Raw genomic sequence first — 15983 nt, 5'->3', positions numbered from 1 at the left:
ACCGGCACGCAATAAGAAAGAAAGTTGCTTTTCAGGTAAACCATACATTAATCTCTTCCACAAGGGACAATTTTGTTCTAGGGCAACTATATCCAGGAATTTATTCTGTACAGTCAATGGTTCAAGAGTGAAATTCCAATAGTGAACATGAGAGGACTGTAAACTAGTACGAGCCTTGCTTTTAAAAGTAGAAGAATGGATGTTAGAAACTGAAGATTTAGCAGCAGAAAGAGCATCAAAAACAAAATCTGGTGCATCCTGAAAGACGTTAGACAAGAGAGAATGCCGCAATTCAACAATAATTGGGTCAACAGAGCGTTCAACAGCCAGGATATAAGGTAGCTTAGCAGATTCCTTGAGATGAGGCAAGAAAGGAAGGTTTAAAACATCAGGATGGAAAACAGTTCCTGGAGTGCAATTACGAGGTAAATTTAGCCACTGTTTCACAAACCTCAGCACAGATGATTGGGCAGATTGAATGGATGACATTGTAAGCCTCTCCACAGCAATATGAAAGTGAAGAACAGATGTAACAAAGTTTTTAAGGATCCACACTTTGTATTCCCCTCTAATAGAACAGTTGTCAATACACTGGAGATACAATAAGATTTGCTGTTTGATGTTGTCAGAGGCCAGATTACAAGTAGCAGTGGGAGAAATACCAATTGTCTTGCCTAGAAATTTCGTACAGTTAATACTACAGATATTGATAGTATTACCATTAGACATTGAGAACTCTGTAGTGGGCATGACACGATGGCCATTAAAATGAAGGGATATGCATTTGGAAGGTTGAAACTCAAAGCAGATATCAGCAGCTTTCAGCACTAATGAAGTAAGAGCTTGTTGATGTGTTTGTCCTCAGTCTATAATTCTGTGAGTCTATAGCTAATTCTAAAGAAGAGGTGCATGTTGGTGACAGGGCCTGTGAAAACAGGGTATGTGGGCACAAACCACACCCTGTCATGCTACAGGTTATATCATCTCAGTAGAGTATTCATTAGATGCCTGAAGATTGCATTGCCATTGCACAAGTTACGTATGAGTGGCCTATAGTCACAAAATGAACTATTACATAGCCGTTGTAGCTTTCGTACATATGGGATTATTAACACTAAAACTGAAAACATTAAGCTGTAATAAATAATACTTTGCATCATGGTATGGCAAGAAAGAGAAGTCGGTTAACTAGTAGTCTAGTTCATACTTCTGTTCTAATCAGCTTGAGAAAAAAAAATAAAATAAAAACTGAAAAAGCAAAAAGAGCGTGCAGGAGTAACCCTCCACTGCTTCAAAGACCTTCAATAATGAGAGGAATTATAGTGAAACTTCACCACTAGTTCATTGTCTTGTGTACTTTTTGAGGAGTTAAGGGAGGAGACTGGCCCATTCCTAGCCTGGGTTCGAACCCTGCCAGCACCACACTGACTGCTTTCACAGCCAGCTTACCTCGACACTAGACACTAGTGACACGCTCGGAAAGCAAGCAAATTTAAGAGCTATTTAAATGCAAAGTTGGTAGCTGCAGGGTGAAAAAAAATTCAACTAAAATAGCCACAGCTGGGAATCGAACTCGGTCCGTGATCTGACCTCCCGTGATAAACACAATGGCTAACGTTTGCACCACGACGAAGTCACATCATAAGGATTTATTTCTATGGTATATACATATTGGATGCAGTAAGCTAGTGAGTCAAGCCAGTTTACAATTAGCTAAAGCCTTGTGACTCAGTGAGGCAAAGCTACTAGTAAATCTGCTGAGCTGGGAGGACTGAGTCAAGCCAGCTTACCTTCAGTTAAACAGCCTTGTCTGTTTAACTGAGCGGTGGCTAGCTAATTGCTGGCCTTCCATGCAAACTGATTGAATGTCATTTGTCATTACTGCTATTATTGTGTACACACACACAGCATGACAGTAGCCTACACTGGTTTGTGCGCAGAGTAGCTATGTTGGAAGTGTAGACTGTTTAGAGGAGGCTATATGGCCAGCTAGCCACTTGATCTAGAGCCGCCAGGAGTCTAATGCCTGAAAGAGGACCAGCTCATGCAGTGCTGTTAAGATACTATGATATTTCAACCACTTCTAAAATACTGATTCAGGCATAAGTCAGGACATCAATATTGGTTCTTGTAACTACGTATAATATACGTAAATCATGATCCGCAGGATTAGCACCTCTAAGTGACTGCTTATTAATGTGCATGAGCCAATCATGTGTGATGTCATGCATTTGAAGTGGAATAGCACAAACCCCCTATAGTTTTGTTTGGCACTTAGCTAGTACACATGTAACCTACCATTTGAGGTGGCCTTGTTAATGAGGTCTAATGTAACCTACCATTTGAGGTGGCCTTGCAACCTAGCTATAATTATGCATGTCCTTTTAAAAAGTGTCAACGATTCTATGTATATATCATTCCTTTTACACACAACAGAAATACAGTTTGATCTTAGGTTAAAACAGCATGTAACACTTTCACACCTCAGATCAAAGGAATTCTTTATGCTACAAATGTGATGTGGCACACTTAGCAGTGCAACATCTAGATGCAACATCCACTAGCCATTTACTGACAACAACTAGCCATGTAAAATGTATTTCTAGCCAACTAGCCATCTACTGACAACAACTAGCCATTTACTGACAACATCCACTAGCCATGTGCTGACAACTCATTACTGCATTCCACAAACTGTACAGCTTTAATGCTTCTTACTATTGAATACTGTAGTAAAATGTATATGAAACCTATATGAGCAACACCCACTTTACATTGTGGGCTTCAGTGATCTCCTGTGGCCTACAATTGAGCCCTCCTGTGGCTCTCAATTGAGACCAACCGAATCCCACAATCAAAACTGTCTCATGGTGATAAGGTTTCTTATACATTTTGAAAACCTTACAAAGTAAGTACTAGTGTTATAGTAAGAGCTAATGTGAAGCTTTGATATAGTAACCATAATGATATATTCAACCACCACAAAGGATCCTGGACAAATGCTAGACCACATTAAAGACACCCTCAACCACATCAAAGGCATTTAACTTAAACGTGAATTTAGCAGCTTAAAACTACTGTAAAAGTAACTTGAAAGGGTTAGAACTACTTTAAAAAGCTACTTTGAAGTGTAACATATTAGTTGCAACACTGTAAGTCGTGCATTACCTGATATGTGCGCACTCGCCCTCGGGCGCGCAGCGCCCGAGGGCATCGTGCATACATATCAGGCAATGCACTCCCCACAGCATTACAACCATTACATGTACAAATTGATTATGGCAAATGCATACCTGTTAAACTATACACAGTATATTCTTTTAATGGACACAAAGAATTGTAGCAGAATAGAAGCTACATAATATATACATACACACGATCATGAATTACAATTAAATAACTCCAGTTCCAAACTATGGGAACAGGCCAAGTCAGTGGCCCATTGCATCGGTGATGGCTTGATCTTGATCTTGATCTTCTTATATACATGACTAATTTTTTCTATAAGGACTGTGTGATGTCCTGACCGCTCATCAGTGTTGCAAGCCTTTTATAAACATTGGTTGCATTGCAGCAGGACCCAGAGTATGAAAACAGACTCTCTATAGCTACTGGTTCATCGTATACTGTACATTCTCTTATTATCCAGTTCAGCTCAACAATATAATTTAATATAATAGCATTGGGCCAAAAGGGAGGAAATATAAGAAGTAGTCCAAGGGTAAAATACGTTTACGTCAAAAATGCCATAAAATTATTCTTATCTCGTTTCCAAAGACTCATCAAGCTAGGCACTATCTTCAACACATTAGCAGATATAGTGGAAACAATCCCAACAAAGGCTGTAATGGTGGTTCAGTGCATACATTATGACATGCCTGGCAACAAGGCAGCAGTACTAGTGATATCACCCAACAATTCATTAGCTACATTAAGGAAACCACCTGCTCAATAGATTGGTTAAAGGCATGCTCAACAGTCATTGGCTTTCCCACAAACACAACTTGAAAGCAAGTTAAGAAGTTTTGCCAACCACATCAAAGGCAAAGAGCATCACAACATGCTCCTATTATGTAAGGTGTGTATCCATGATCTGGACGTCATCCTTTTAATTGTATAATATTAGTATCTTATTAATGGAGGTCTACACCATAATGATGTACACTTAGATAACTTTTGGGATAAAGCAATGTGGTTACAATGGAAACGGATCATGATGATATTATGCTTGCCAATGAGGTAGCTAGGCAATTATAATGCTCTAAAATGCAATAATGTGCATGGCAATTATTCTGCCAGATATTAGTAGTGAGGAGTTGGATGCAAAGAACTTCAACAAAAATCATTCCACCATTCCAGTAGTCTATTCCACTGTTTATACACTCCCTAGCTTGCCAAATTAAAGCAGGGAACATGAATGGAGAGAAAGTAGAGAGAGTACTTACAAAAGTACATACTCGCATTCTCTTCTTATCCAATTCAGCTTGATGGTAGCATTGGGCTAGACGGGAGGAGGCATAAGAAAGTGGCCAAAAGGTTAATTACCTATTTTTAGATCAAAAGGGCCACCTTCTTATCTTGACCCCCGAAGCTCTCAGCGCTCAAGCTGGGTAGAAATTAAAGCAGGGAGGAAGGTGGGGCTGTCAACCTTAAAGGCAAACAGAATCACAAAAGGCTCCTTTATATATGTCATGCATGCATGATCTGATCAAGGTCATCCATCTTATTTAAGAGGACATGATGTACACTTTGCTAGCTATGTTTATGAAGAGAAGGCAATGCAGTTACCATAGAAACTGACCAGACTATATATGATTGCCAATGAGGTAACTGGCTTGTCAAGTAGTGTATATGTAAGCTTTACAATTGCCAATTGTTTTCATCAATAAAATGTAGATATAAATTTTAAGTGGAAGCTGTAAAGAAAGCAAATGGTTACCATGGTAACTGAGCAGACCACGTTTGCCAATGAGCCCATGTAGGTGGAAATTAATGTTCTCTATAAGTGCATGGTGATAATATTATTTTTGAGATCAGTGGTGGTAACATTAGCAATGTACATTGGAGAGATAATTGTGGCACAAAAACATGCTGCTGTACACAGGTGGATTGCATATGACGTACTGTTACAACACTTAATTATATAATTCAAGCTTGTGCAAGTACCTATCATAGCTTTAAGTTAAACATCAGATTTGCGTGACATCACTGACATCATAAAAGTAAGAATAAATATAAAAGCATGAACAGCACTTAACACACATAAATACTTTGATTAACCATTCGTCAATCATAATAGTTTTTTTTCACATCACAACGTCCAGGCTACATAGCGAACTCTTCATGTATCTGAATATGCTACAAGTAAGAGAAATAGAAAATTGCTCTACAATTGGAAAAAAAGAACTCACCATGACCAAACTTAATGAATGACATCACAGCCTTTGCAGAACGCGTACAATGTCATCATCATCTCCATATTATCCATAAACCTGCCGCTCAGAAGACTGTTTCATACTGTATGTACCAGTAACAATGTAATCGGCCTCACAGAAAGTCAACCCATAATCCACGTTGGCAAGGATGCAGAGTGAATAACCTGGAGAATCCAGCAGCCACAATCAGACACATATGACTTCCAGGGTAGGTCATGAGCCCAATCTGAAAGACACAACACATCATTACAAACTTATAAACAATACAGATTAATTGAACCTCTAGCTTTCTACTTGGAATATAGGATCATACTAAACCTAAACTAAATACACAATAATGTGTGCTCCAAGTCATACAATAATTAGTCCTGTTAACAATCTTCTACATGCCTGTCAATATATCAATAGCAAATAACAATGTTGATACACTGACTAGCAGGGTGGTCAGAAAGAACTGCTGCAGAATAACAGTAGCATGGTGGAAGGCATGCTGCATACATGCTATATTGATTTGTGGGCTTCGGTAGTTTATCATGTAACACTTTCACATCTCAGAACAAGAACTACCCAGACTATATTTCACATACAGGTGTACATAGGTAGCCCCAGCTATAACTAGGCAGTGATTATATAGACATTAAGTCCAAAATTGGTTATATTGTGGGGATCGATTAATATAGGGCAATAACAACCACCTTGTTAGTACGACAACATGTAGTGAAATGTCCAACAATGAAGGGACCAATTTTAATGAGGTGACACACATCTTAGCATTGCTACTATCACAACATGTAGCCTCATTAAAGTTTCATAGTACTACATACTTCCACACATTAGTGATTAAATCTTTCATTGCTTCAGCCACCATAGACCTACACATTGGTGAGTCATCATTAACAAGACGACTGGCCACTGGGATGAAAAAGTATGTTTCCATTTTGCAGAGAGTTGTCTGGTGAAAGCAAATATGAGCTTAGTAAACAGACCACATTTTTTTACCTTTGGAAGTTTAGCAAATATTACAGATGTTTCCAATACCGGCTCTCTGCCACCCTGCACCTCAAAGCTAGTCACAAAATATAAGTATGTAAATATAAAGAAGTATTTTACGTACTTATATGAACAAATCAAAGTAAGACTAAAGTTTCTTTAGTTTATAGTCAGGAAGAAACTGTAGCACAGCATAGGTAGCACAACAGTGATGATGACCAAACTTCCTGAAAAAAAATTAACCACTCAAATTCATATGTAATGAATAAAGTGGCGCAGTTATCAATTAAACCAGACTGTTCCAAGAAAGCCTAACACATCACAGGTTACATCGCACATTAACATGTACTATGGAGACATACCCTTAGCAGTGGAAAGGCTGTTGTTTGGTGTTGATAGTCGTATATGTCTTCTTCAATGGACATAAACAATAGCTAAGAAGATGCAACATAAAACACTTCTTTCACACTCATGCACACACCTTAAGCTATGCTTCACTAATCTGCTGACTGATGCAGTCCCTTACAAGTACTGCACCTACGTCAGCATAACACATACTACACTACTTACAGAAACACAATGGTGCAAACCTTGAACGCTGATGTTAATAGCTTTTGGTTTGAACCACTGGCAGAAGAATCCCCAGCTCTAGCATAGTTTCTCAGCACATCAACAATACACTTGCAGTTGTGTTTGAAGATTTGTTAACAGCTCAACATAAAGATCCATCATTTGTGACCGGGCCTGCGATAATAGGGCATGTGGGCACATGCTTTTTGCCTACTTTTTCACACTTTCATCACTCATAACTTTTTGTACCATTATACTATGACATTGCAATTTTCAGCTCTTAGTAAGCATTTAATTGGCATCATGATGCAAGTTACAGAATGGAAATATAATTTTCCAGCACTGAGATACGACCTGTAGAGTGATGGGGTGTAGTTTGTGCCCACATGCCCTGTTTTCGCAGGCCCAGTCACATTTTAAGATACTCATTGTCTTTGCTATCAACTTTTCCTCTTTTCAGCGAAGTCCATAAGATCTAATGAATATAAACAAGAGTTTTTAATATTTGTGAATTCTTGATACAAGAAACTTCAACTTTGTCTACCGATCAATCAATCACGAACACACACACACGGTTAACATTACAGAGTAACACGGCTAACATTTTGTAATTCTTAATACTCTAGCTGGCACGTGCTTCAGGATGTTTTGATGATGTAATTTCTCCTTCCCTTCTCTCTTCTGTCGCCACACCACACCAAACCAACACCTATACCACCATTGTTACCCTAGCAACAACTACTTTACTGGATATTGTTACCTCGCTAATGGTGACATCTAAATTTCCAGCAGTCAATTGGTCCTTAACTCTATTCAATAACACATGGATACTGTAACTAAGCACCTGCACCTGGTCCAAGAAGAAACTCTCAAGAAATCCTGAAATGTAGTCATACCTTGTATCCTTTTGTTAGCACCTCCTTCATCTCTTTTAATATGAAGTGGACATATTTGGGACCAAAAGTGATACCATCTTTATAAGTGTATTTCTGGCCAGTCACCTCTCAAACATCTCATTTGGTAGCTCCTTACTGTGTGACAAACCTTCAATAGTAAGCTAAACAGCATAGAGACAGTAAGGATGGGAACAATTGCAATATCATTAACACAACTACTCACCCAGAAAGGTTAGAATTAAGCATGTCCTCCGGTAGTTATAGTAATAGTTGAGTTATGGCTAGAGTGATATGTACTTGAAGTGTGTCTTTGTCATGTTTGTGGGAACTGAGTCCGTAACCACTTTGATTCGACTGTGGATCCATTACATGATGGTAACTACTGTATGACCTTTATATTATCACACCCGCTTTGTCAGACATGACTGCAACTCTGGTAAAATAGCTTTGGTAACAGTGGTGTGAATTATAAGTGACTTGGCCTTTTCTAAATCAGAAATGATGATGTCTATGTCGTATTTCTTGTAAAACTGCTCACCTTCCTCTTGTGTTTTCAAGTCTTCTTCTGCCACATCCATCTTGGCCAACTCTGGTACACCTTCACCTCCATTGTCAGTGACTAGCTTCTGCTTGTGATTTCAAATCAAAGTGAAATCCACTAAGAATTCCAACTGCTGCCCTACAAATAAATCATTACACTATGGATGGATAGATACAGTATAAACAGTATTCGTACTTGATCAAGTTCTTTTCAATGTGTTTCCTCTTTGGGATTAGCTGTAGGTAGCTCTTCAGTAGAAAATAGCATTTGGTTCATTTCAAGTGTGCAGCAATAGCAGTGAAGACATTGATAGCCTCTAATATCAGTTTCTGTTCTCTCTCCATGGAGGCAAAGATGACATAAGAGATCCTATCGGCAACAAGAAGTTCAGTATAGTGGACTGACTGAACGTCCCAGAAAAGCACAGTCTGGCAAGTGGTGGAGAGCTTGTGTTCAATGATGAAGCTATGGAGAAGACACCACAACTAAAAGCAAAAGAAATGCCATCCCTTATTACCTGATGTTCCTGCTTTGGGTCCACATTCAGTAGTTGGTGCATGTCAGCAAATTTAAATGATATATGGATAAGTTTTTACCACGAGTGCCAATATGGCTATAAACTCATGATGAGTTGACTGCAACAGAAACATGTAACATTACTAGCATGATACACTGCATGGCACCTACCTCAGAATTGGAGGAAAGGCCCTGCCTAGCATTGTCCAACAATGTACCAAGAACAAGTAACTTGTCCTTATCTACAAGATCAATGAAGCACTTGTACTCCATGATACAATACTCACCTGTGTCAGGATCAGTGGCTGAAATTAGTTTGACAACTCAGCGTTCGAGCGTAAATCGGATGGCTGCAGGTTCAAGGCCACCTAGGTCCAGTCATGGATTTTTTCTCCTTAAGTCCTCCAACTTTTCAAACACACTTTAAGTAGCTAAAGTCTTTGAGCAGGCTGTAGGACCAGGTGTCCTACAGACCTTCAGCACTTGTGCTGTAAAGCATTATTAAATAAATTCAATAAATAAACTGTTTATGTACCAATGCTAGCAACTAGAAATGGTAAACAACTAAAGTGGAGGTGTCACAATGATGCAAAGTATCTAAGGTGGAGTTGTGGTTTCAATTATGTCTTTGTTATGGCTGACTTTGAAGTGGTTGATAGTTTTAAGCTGGTGACAAAGCCATTAAAAAAATTGTTGCGTAGCTGAAAATTGCTAACTTAAATAAAGCAACAGTGTAATTCAAAGTAAGCACTAGTGAATGCCTTCCGTCTGACATCATGTTTTTGAAAAGTTTTAAAAGTATTCTACATACACACAGGTCTGAAAAAAAGATTACAAAATGACACAAAACTAACATAAACTTAACGCACACAATAAAACTAATGTACTTATCAATGTCACGCCCCACCTACCCCAAGTTGGGCAGCGAGTAGGGATTTGTCACCCAACCTCGTCCCCAGGATAGGGGCATTTGCAACACAAATAGCCATTGGCCATGTCGTTATGCACTTATCAAAGTTTTGCCCCACCTACCCCCATGCGGGCAAGGAGGGGACACAGGAGGGGATTTGACAAAATTCTAAGTCTAATCCCCCCACCCTGGGGCAAATTTGGAGGTCTAATCCCCCTCCTATGAGGCCACCATCCATCAGATTTCTCAATCTTTTATTACAAGTATAGATCAAAGCCCCCCCCCTGGGGCTGAAATTTTTGTCCAATCCCCTTGTTATTCCTCTCATTTGCCCATATGGGGGTAGGTGGGGCAAAACTTTGATAGGTGCATTAGTGATTCCTGGGATAAATAATACGAATTAGTAGGGGATTTGTAATTCGAAGTTGTCCCCAGGGGTGGGGAATTTGTCATCTAACATTTGCAAATCCCCACCTCTGCCCGACCTGGGGTATAGGTGGGTTGATAGGTGCATAAGATTTCTGATTGATCAGCCTATAGGAAAACTCCACAGTGAGTTTCATCTTCCTAGAAGGCCGTATGGCTGAGTAAACCATTGCCATCCATCGATCTGAGCCAATTCGCACCCTGTACCACATTATTTAACATGAACCTTGTCCTCAAGTAGCTATACTCACTACAACGTACCTTGGACTACTAGCTTCAATTGTTCTGAAGAACTTGACTGAGTCAGGTAATCTGGTCACATCTATGATCCCATCATCATCTGATCAAATATTCGGATTTATGTGCCTGGGTCGCGAATTTGAATAGAATATCGCGCACTTATTAGAATTGCTACTTCACGTGATTAAGACGGATCACCACGTTGCTGGTTGAAAGCAGTAAGCCTTGGTGGGTTCTAGTCAGAACAATGGCAATATGAATATTGCTGTGTGAGATCTTTGATGCTGTATAAGTTTAATACAGCTTTGTTTAATATTTTTGTCTGCTTTTCTATAGAAGATAACACTAAGGCAGGACTTGTGTGTACATCATTATTAAAGTAAGTGGACTGTATTTGTTAATGTACTTATATACATTTGTTTTTGGAGTAGAAATATGAGACAATGCTAGAGAAGTTGGAGGGGACTGCTGTCAACACCAGTAGTTTGGATGACAAGAAAACTGTGCTGATACAGTGCACATCTTCAGATGTAAGTAAACTCTTTGTTAGTATGTGTTTATTTACTATTATTTACAGAAGATAAGACAGATGTCAAGACGACTTTCAGCAACAAGGGTACTTTAGACAGCAACATGGCTGAGGGAAGTTGGAGACAAACTAGAGAAGTTGGAGAAAACGCTGCTGTCAACTTAGACAACAAGACAACTGTGCTGGTACAGTGGGAATCTTCAAATAATGTAAGTATGTAGACTATATTTGGTTTGTGTGTTTATTTACTATTGTTTACAGAAGACAAGACTGAGACATCAAGACTATTGTGGACAACACCAGTAGTTTACAATGAGATGTATCTTTAAATAATGTAAGTAGACTATATTTGTTTGCGTGTTTATTTACTATTGTTTACAGAAGAGAAGACTTAAATTTCAAGACTGCCATGGACAACACCAGTAGTTTATACAACGAAACACTTCTTCAAATAATGTAAGTAGACTATGTTTGTTTGTGTGTTTATATTTGCTGTTGTTTACAGGAGATAAGACTGAGATATCAAGACTACTGTCAGCAAGGGTACTTAAGACAGCAAGATGGCTGAGAGAAGTCAGAGACAGACTAGAGAAGTTGGAGAGAAGGCTGCTGTCGACTTAGACAACAAGGCAACTGTGCTGATACAGTGGAAATCTTCAAATAATGTAAGTAGACTATATTTGGTTTGTGTGTTTATTTACTATTGTTTACAGAAGACGAGACTGAGACAAAAAGACTATTGTGGACAACACCAGTGGTTTATGACGAGATGCATTGTCAAATAATGTAAGTAGACCATATTTGTTTGTTTGTTTATTTACTATTGTTTACAGGAGATAAGGCTGAGATATGAAGAATCCTGTCAGTAACAAGGGTACTTTAGACAGCAAGACGGCTGAGAGAAATTGGAGAAAAGGCTCTGTCAACTTAGACAACAAGACAACTGTGCTGGTACAGTGGAAATCTTCAAATAATGTAAGTAGACTATATTTGGTTTGTGTGTTTATTTACTATTGTTTACAGAAGAGAAGACTTAAAATTTCAAGACTGCCGTGGACAACACCAGTAGTTTAAATGGACAACACCAGTAGTTTATACGATGAAACACTTCTTCAAATAATGTAAGTATACTATAATATTTGTTTGTGTGTTTATTTACTATTGTTTACAGAAGACAAGACTGAGACATCAAGACTATTGTGGACAACACCAGTGGTTTATGACGAGATGCATCGTCAAATAATGTAAGTAGACTATATTTGTTTGTGTGTTTATTTACTATTGTTTACAGGAGATAAGACTGAGATATCAAGACTACTGTCAGCAACAAGGATACTTTAGACAGCAAGATGGCTGAGGGAAGTTGGAGAAAAGGCTGCTCTCAACTTAGACAACAAAACAACTGTGCTGATACAGTGGAAATCTTCAAATAATGTAAGTAAATAGACTGTATGTGACCAGATTTTACAGAACCGATCCAAATCGCACATCAGGCAAAATCAAACTAACACCACCAGTGGATAGCTACACTATCGTACTACAAGTTTTGACCCTCAGCACTACTCAAACTACACGAGGCTGGTTTTTACACACGTCTTTTCTGGGTGGTGTGGAGTGCTCAAATGGCGGTTTCAGGCCTTGTGAAGGACCTGGCTTGGCAAGAGTCAGTGGTTTACTGGTGGACAGCCTTATAATGTTGGCCAGACATGTTCTCTGTTGATTTTGCTACATATCAGCCACTAAGGAGCCAGCACAGCCCTGTAATCTCGTGTCTGGACTCCAATCGTGGTCTGCCTCCATTTTGAGGCCTATCTCTTGCCCTCCCCGCCACCCCCTAGCCTCCACCCCTTTGTGAGCACTCGTGATACTACTTCGCTCGTCCAACTGCTCAGATTTTCTATCTTATTTGGCGGGAAACTGTACAAGCAGCTACAAGTACTGGAAGTGGCTTGAAAGGTAACAGATTGATGCATCTTTTGTGTAAATTTCATACGTGTGCTTGCTATCCTTGGAGAGTTATGCTGGCTTGAATTCTTTAAAACCGTTTATCTCGGAACTTCTAATGTGCGATTTGGATCGTTTTTCCAAAATCCAGTCACATATTTGGTTTGTGTGTTTATTTACTATTGTTTACAGAAGAGAAGACTAAGATGTCAAGACTACCGTGGACAACACCAGCAGTTTATATGATGAGATACTTCTTCAAATAATGTAAGTAGACTATATTTGTTTGTGTGTGTTATTTATTTATTATTTGTTTACAGAAGACAAGACTGAAACATCAAGACTATTGTGGACAACACCAGTAGTTTACGACGAGATGCATCTTCAAATAATGTAAGTAGACTATATTTGTTTGTGTGTAGGGATGCGCCGATTTTGCCGGCAAATTTTTTGGAAAAATACGTTGGTAAAAGCAAAGAGCAAAATGCTGGAAAAATAGGTGGAAAATTGGAAAAATGGGTACCAAGGAATGGCAGCTTAGCACATTTTGTATGAAAAAGATCGAGATACTCTAATAGAACAGTCACGCATGGTATTAGCATAATTAGGATAACATGAGCTCATAGGAAATGGTGACAAAAGATCGAGATACTCTAATAGAGCAGTCTCTATGTACAAAATATTCTAATAGAGCAGTCACACATGCTTGCAAGCTTGAGATACTGCAATTAATTTTTACTGATGCTCAGCAAAATAGAAAAAAACCCGAGCAAAATATTGAGAAAAATAGGTGAAAAATAAAAGAATTGCTGGAAAGAAAAATAGGTGGAAAAAAAAGCAAAATAGGCTCATCCCTATTTGTGTGTTTATTTACTATTTGTTTACAGAAGAGAAGACTAAGACGTCAAGACTACTGTGGACAACACCAGTAGTTTATGCAAAGAGACACTTCTTCAAATATTGTAAGTAGACTATAATATTTGTTTGTGTGTTTATTTACTATTGTTTACAGGAGATAAGACTGAGGTATCAAGACTACTGTTAACAACAAGGGTAGTTTAGACGGCAAGACGGCAGAGGAAAGTTGGAGACAGACTAGAGAAGTTGGAGAGAAGGCTGCTGTCAACTTAGACAACAAGACAACTGTGCTGGTACAGTGAAAATTTTCAAATAATGTAAGTGTATAGACTATATTTGGTTTGTGTGTTTATTTACTATTGTTTACAGAAGAGAAGACTAAGATGTCAAGACTACTGTGGACAACACCAGTAGTTTATACAATGAGACACTTCTTCAAATAATGTAAGTAGACTATATGTGACCGGGCCTGCGAAAACAGGGCATGTGGGCACAAACTACACCCCATCACTCAAAAGATCATATCTCAGTATTGGAAATGTATATTTCCATTCTGTAACTTGCATCATGATGCCAATTAAATGCTTACTAAGAGCTGAAAATTGCAATGCCATAGCATAATGGTACAAAGTGTTATGATTGATGAAAGTGTGAAAAAGTAGGCAAAAATCATGTGCCCACATGCCCTATTATCGCAGGCCTGGTCACATATTTGTTTGTGCATTTATTTACTATTTGTTTACAGAAGAAAAGACTAAGACGTCAAGACTGCCGTGGACAACACCAGTAGTTTATACGACGAGACACTTCTTCAAATAATGTAAGTAGATTATAATATTTGTTTTTGTGTTAATTTACTATTGGTTATAGGAGGTAAGGCTGAGATATCAAGACTACTGTCAGCAACAAGGATACTTTAGACAGCAAGATGGCTGAGGGAAGTTGGAGAAAAGGTTGCTATCAACTTAGACAACAAGACAACTGTGCTGGTACAATGGAAATCTTCACATAATGTAAGTATATAGACTATATTTGGTTTGTGTGTTTATTTACTATTGTTTACAGAAGAGAAGACTAAGATGTCAAGACTACCGTGGACAACACCAGTAGTTTATATGACGAGACACTTCTTCAATAACGTAAGTAGACTCTATTTGTTTGCGTGTTTATTTACTATTGTTTACAGGAGAGAAGACTAAGACGTCAAGACTACCGTGGACAACACCAGTAGTTTATATGACGAGACATTTCTTCATAATGTTAGTAGACTGTATTGTTTGTGTGCTTATTTGTGACTGGGCCTGCGAAAACAGGGCATGTGGGCACAAACTACAACCCGTCACTCTACAGGTCATATCTCAGTGCTGGAATACAATATCTGCATTCTGTAACTTGCATCATAAAGCCAATTAAATGTTAACCACGAACTGAAAATTGCACTGCAATAGCATAATGGTATAAAAAGTTATGAGTAATGGAAAGTTGAAAAAGTAGGCAAAAATCATGTGCCCACATGCCCTATTTTCGCAGGCCCGGTCACATTTAGTGTCCGTTATAGAATAGAAGACTCGAGACAGAACTACTGTGAACGACAAGGGTAGTTTAGGCAACAAGGCAACTGAGAAAAGTCTTAAGACTGTGTGGATTGAGAGTGTAGAGGTGACGTGGCTGTGCCAGGACTTGTGTCAACCCTAGGCCTATAAACACTTGCTGCAGAATTTTGTTGGATACTGCTGTTAAAATGGATTGGACGTGTGGCTTGATGGAGAAACGGATTTGAACTTGTGTGTGTGTGTGTGCTTTTTTTAATGGTTGAAAAAAAATTTTTTATTGCTCAGAATAATTAATTACGCCGTGCGGCAATAATTACAAAAGCGGATATCAAGCTACGTACGTATACGGGCATCACTGTCGGATATTATGGTGGGACGACCGAGAATACGCGTTATACATCAATGATACGAGGAATTGTACGTGGATGAACGAGTAAACGCGTATAATATTTGTCTCACAACGAGCGAAAGACGAAGTTGTTCTATTAAGCGAACTAAACCTGTAAGAGTGAGTGTAAGAGCGCGTTTGCTTAAACAATACGAGCGTTCACGATCGATTGAACGCAACGTATTCT

General features: G+C 38.7%; 1 long non-coding RNA gene across 20 annotated transcripts; it reads left to right on the top strand.

Annotated features, from left to right (window-relative positions):
• Positions 1-10681: 10681 nt before the first annotated feature.
• Positions 10682-15687, top strand: LOC136247299 (uncharacterized). Of its 20 annotated transcripts, XR_010697338.1 has the most exons (22): positions 10685-10752; positions 10861-10903; positions 10956-11054; positions 11102-11262; positions 11315-11387; positions 11435-11509; positions 11559-11718; positions 11767-11839; positions 11887-12028; positions 12077-12174; positions 12225-12297; positions 12345-12487; positions 13190-13264; positions 13318-13390; positions 13885-13959; positions 14010-14172; positions 14225-14299; positions 14601-14675; positions 14726-14868; positions 14921-14994; positions 15042-15114; positions 15414-15687. It is a non-coding gene; the product is annotated as an uncharacterized lncRNA (long non-coding RNA). The 20 variants fall into 20 exon arrangements; XR_010697330.1 differs by having other exon boundaries at positions 10682-10752; positions 10861-11054; XR_010697331.1 differs by having other exon boundaries at positions 10682-10752; positions 10861-11054; positions 11559-11722.
• The last annotated feature ends 296 nt before the right edge of the window (positions 15688-15983 follow it).

The sequence above is a fragment of the Dysidea avara genome, chromosome 2, assembly GCF_963678975.1.
Source record: "Dysidea avara chromosome 2, odDysAvar1.4, whole genome shotgun sequence".
Taxonomy (NCBI): Eukaryota; Metazoa; Porifera; class Demospongiae; order Dictyoceratida; family Dysideidae; genus Dysidea; species Dysidea avara.
This window is presented reverse-complemented; position numbering and strand designations above follow the sequence as displayed.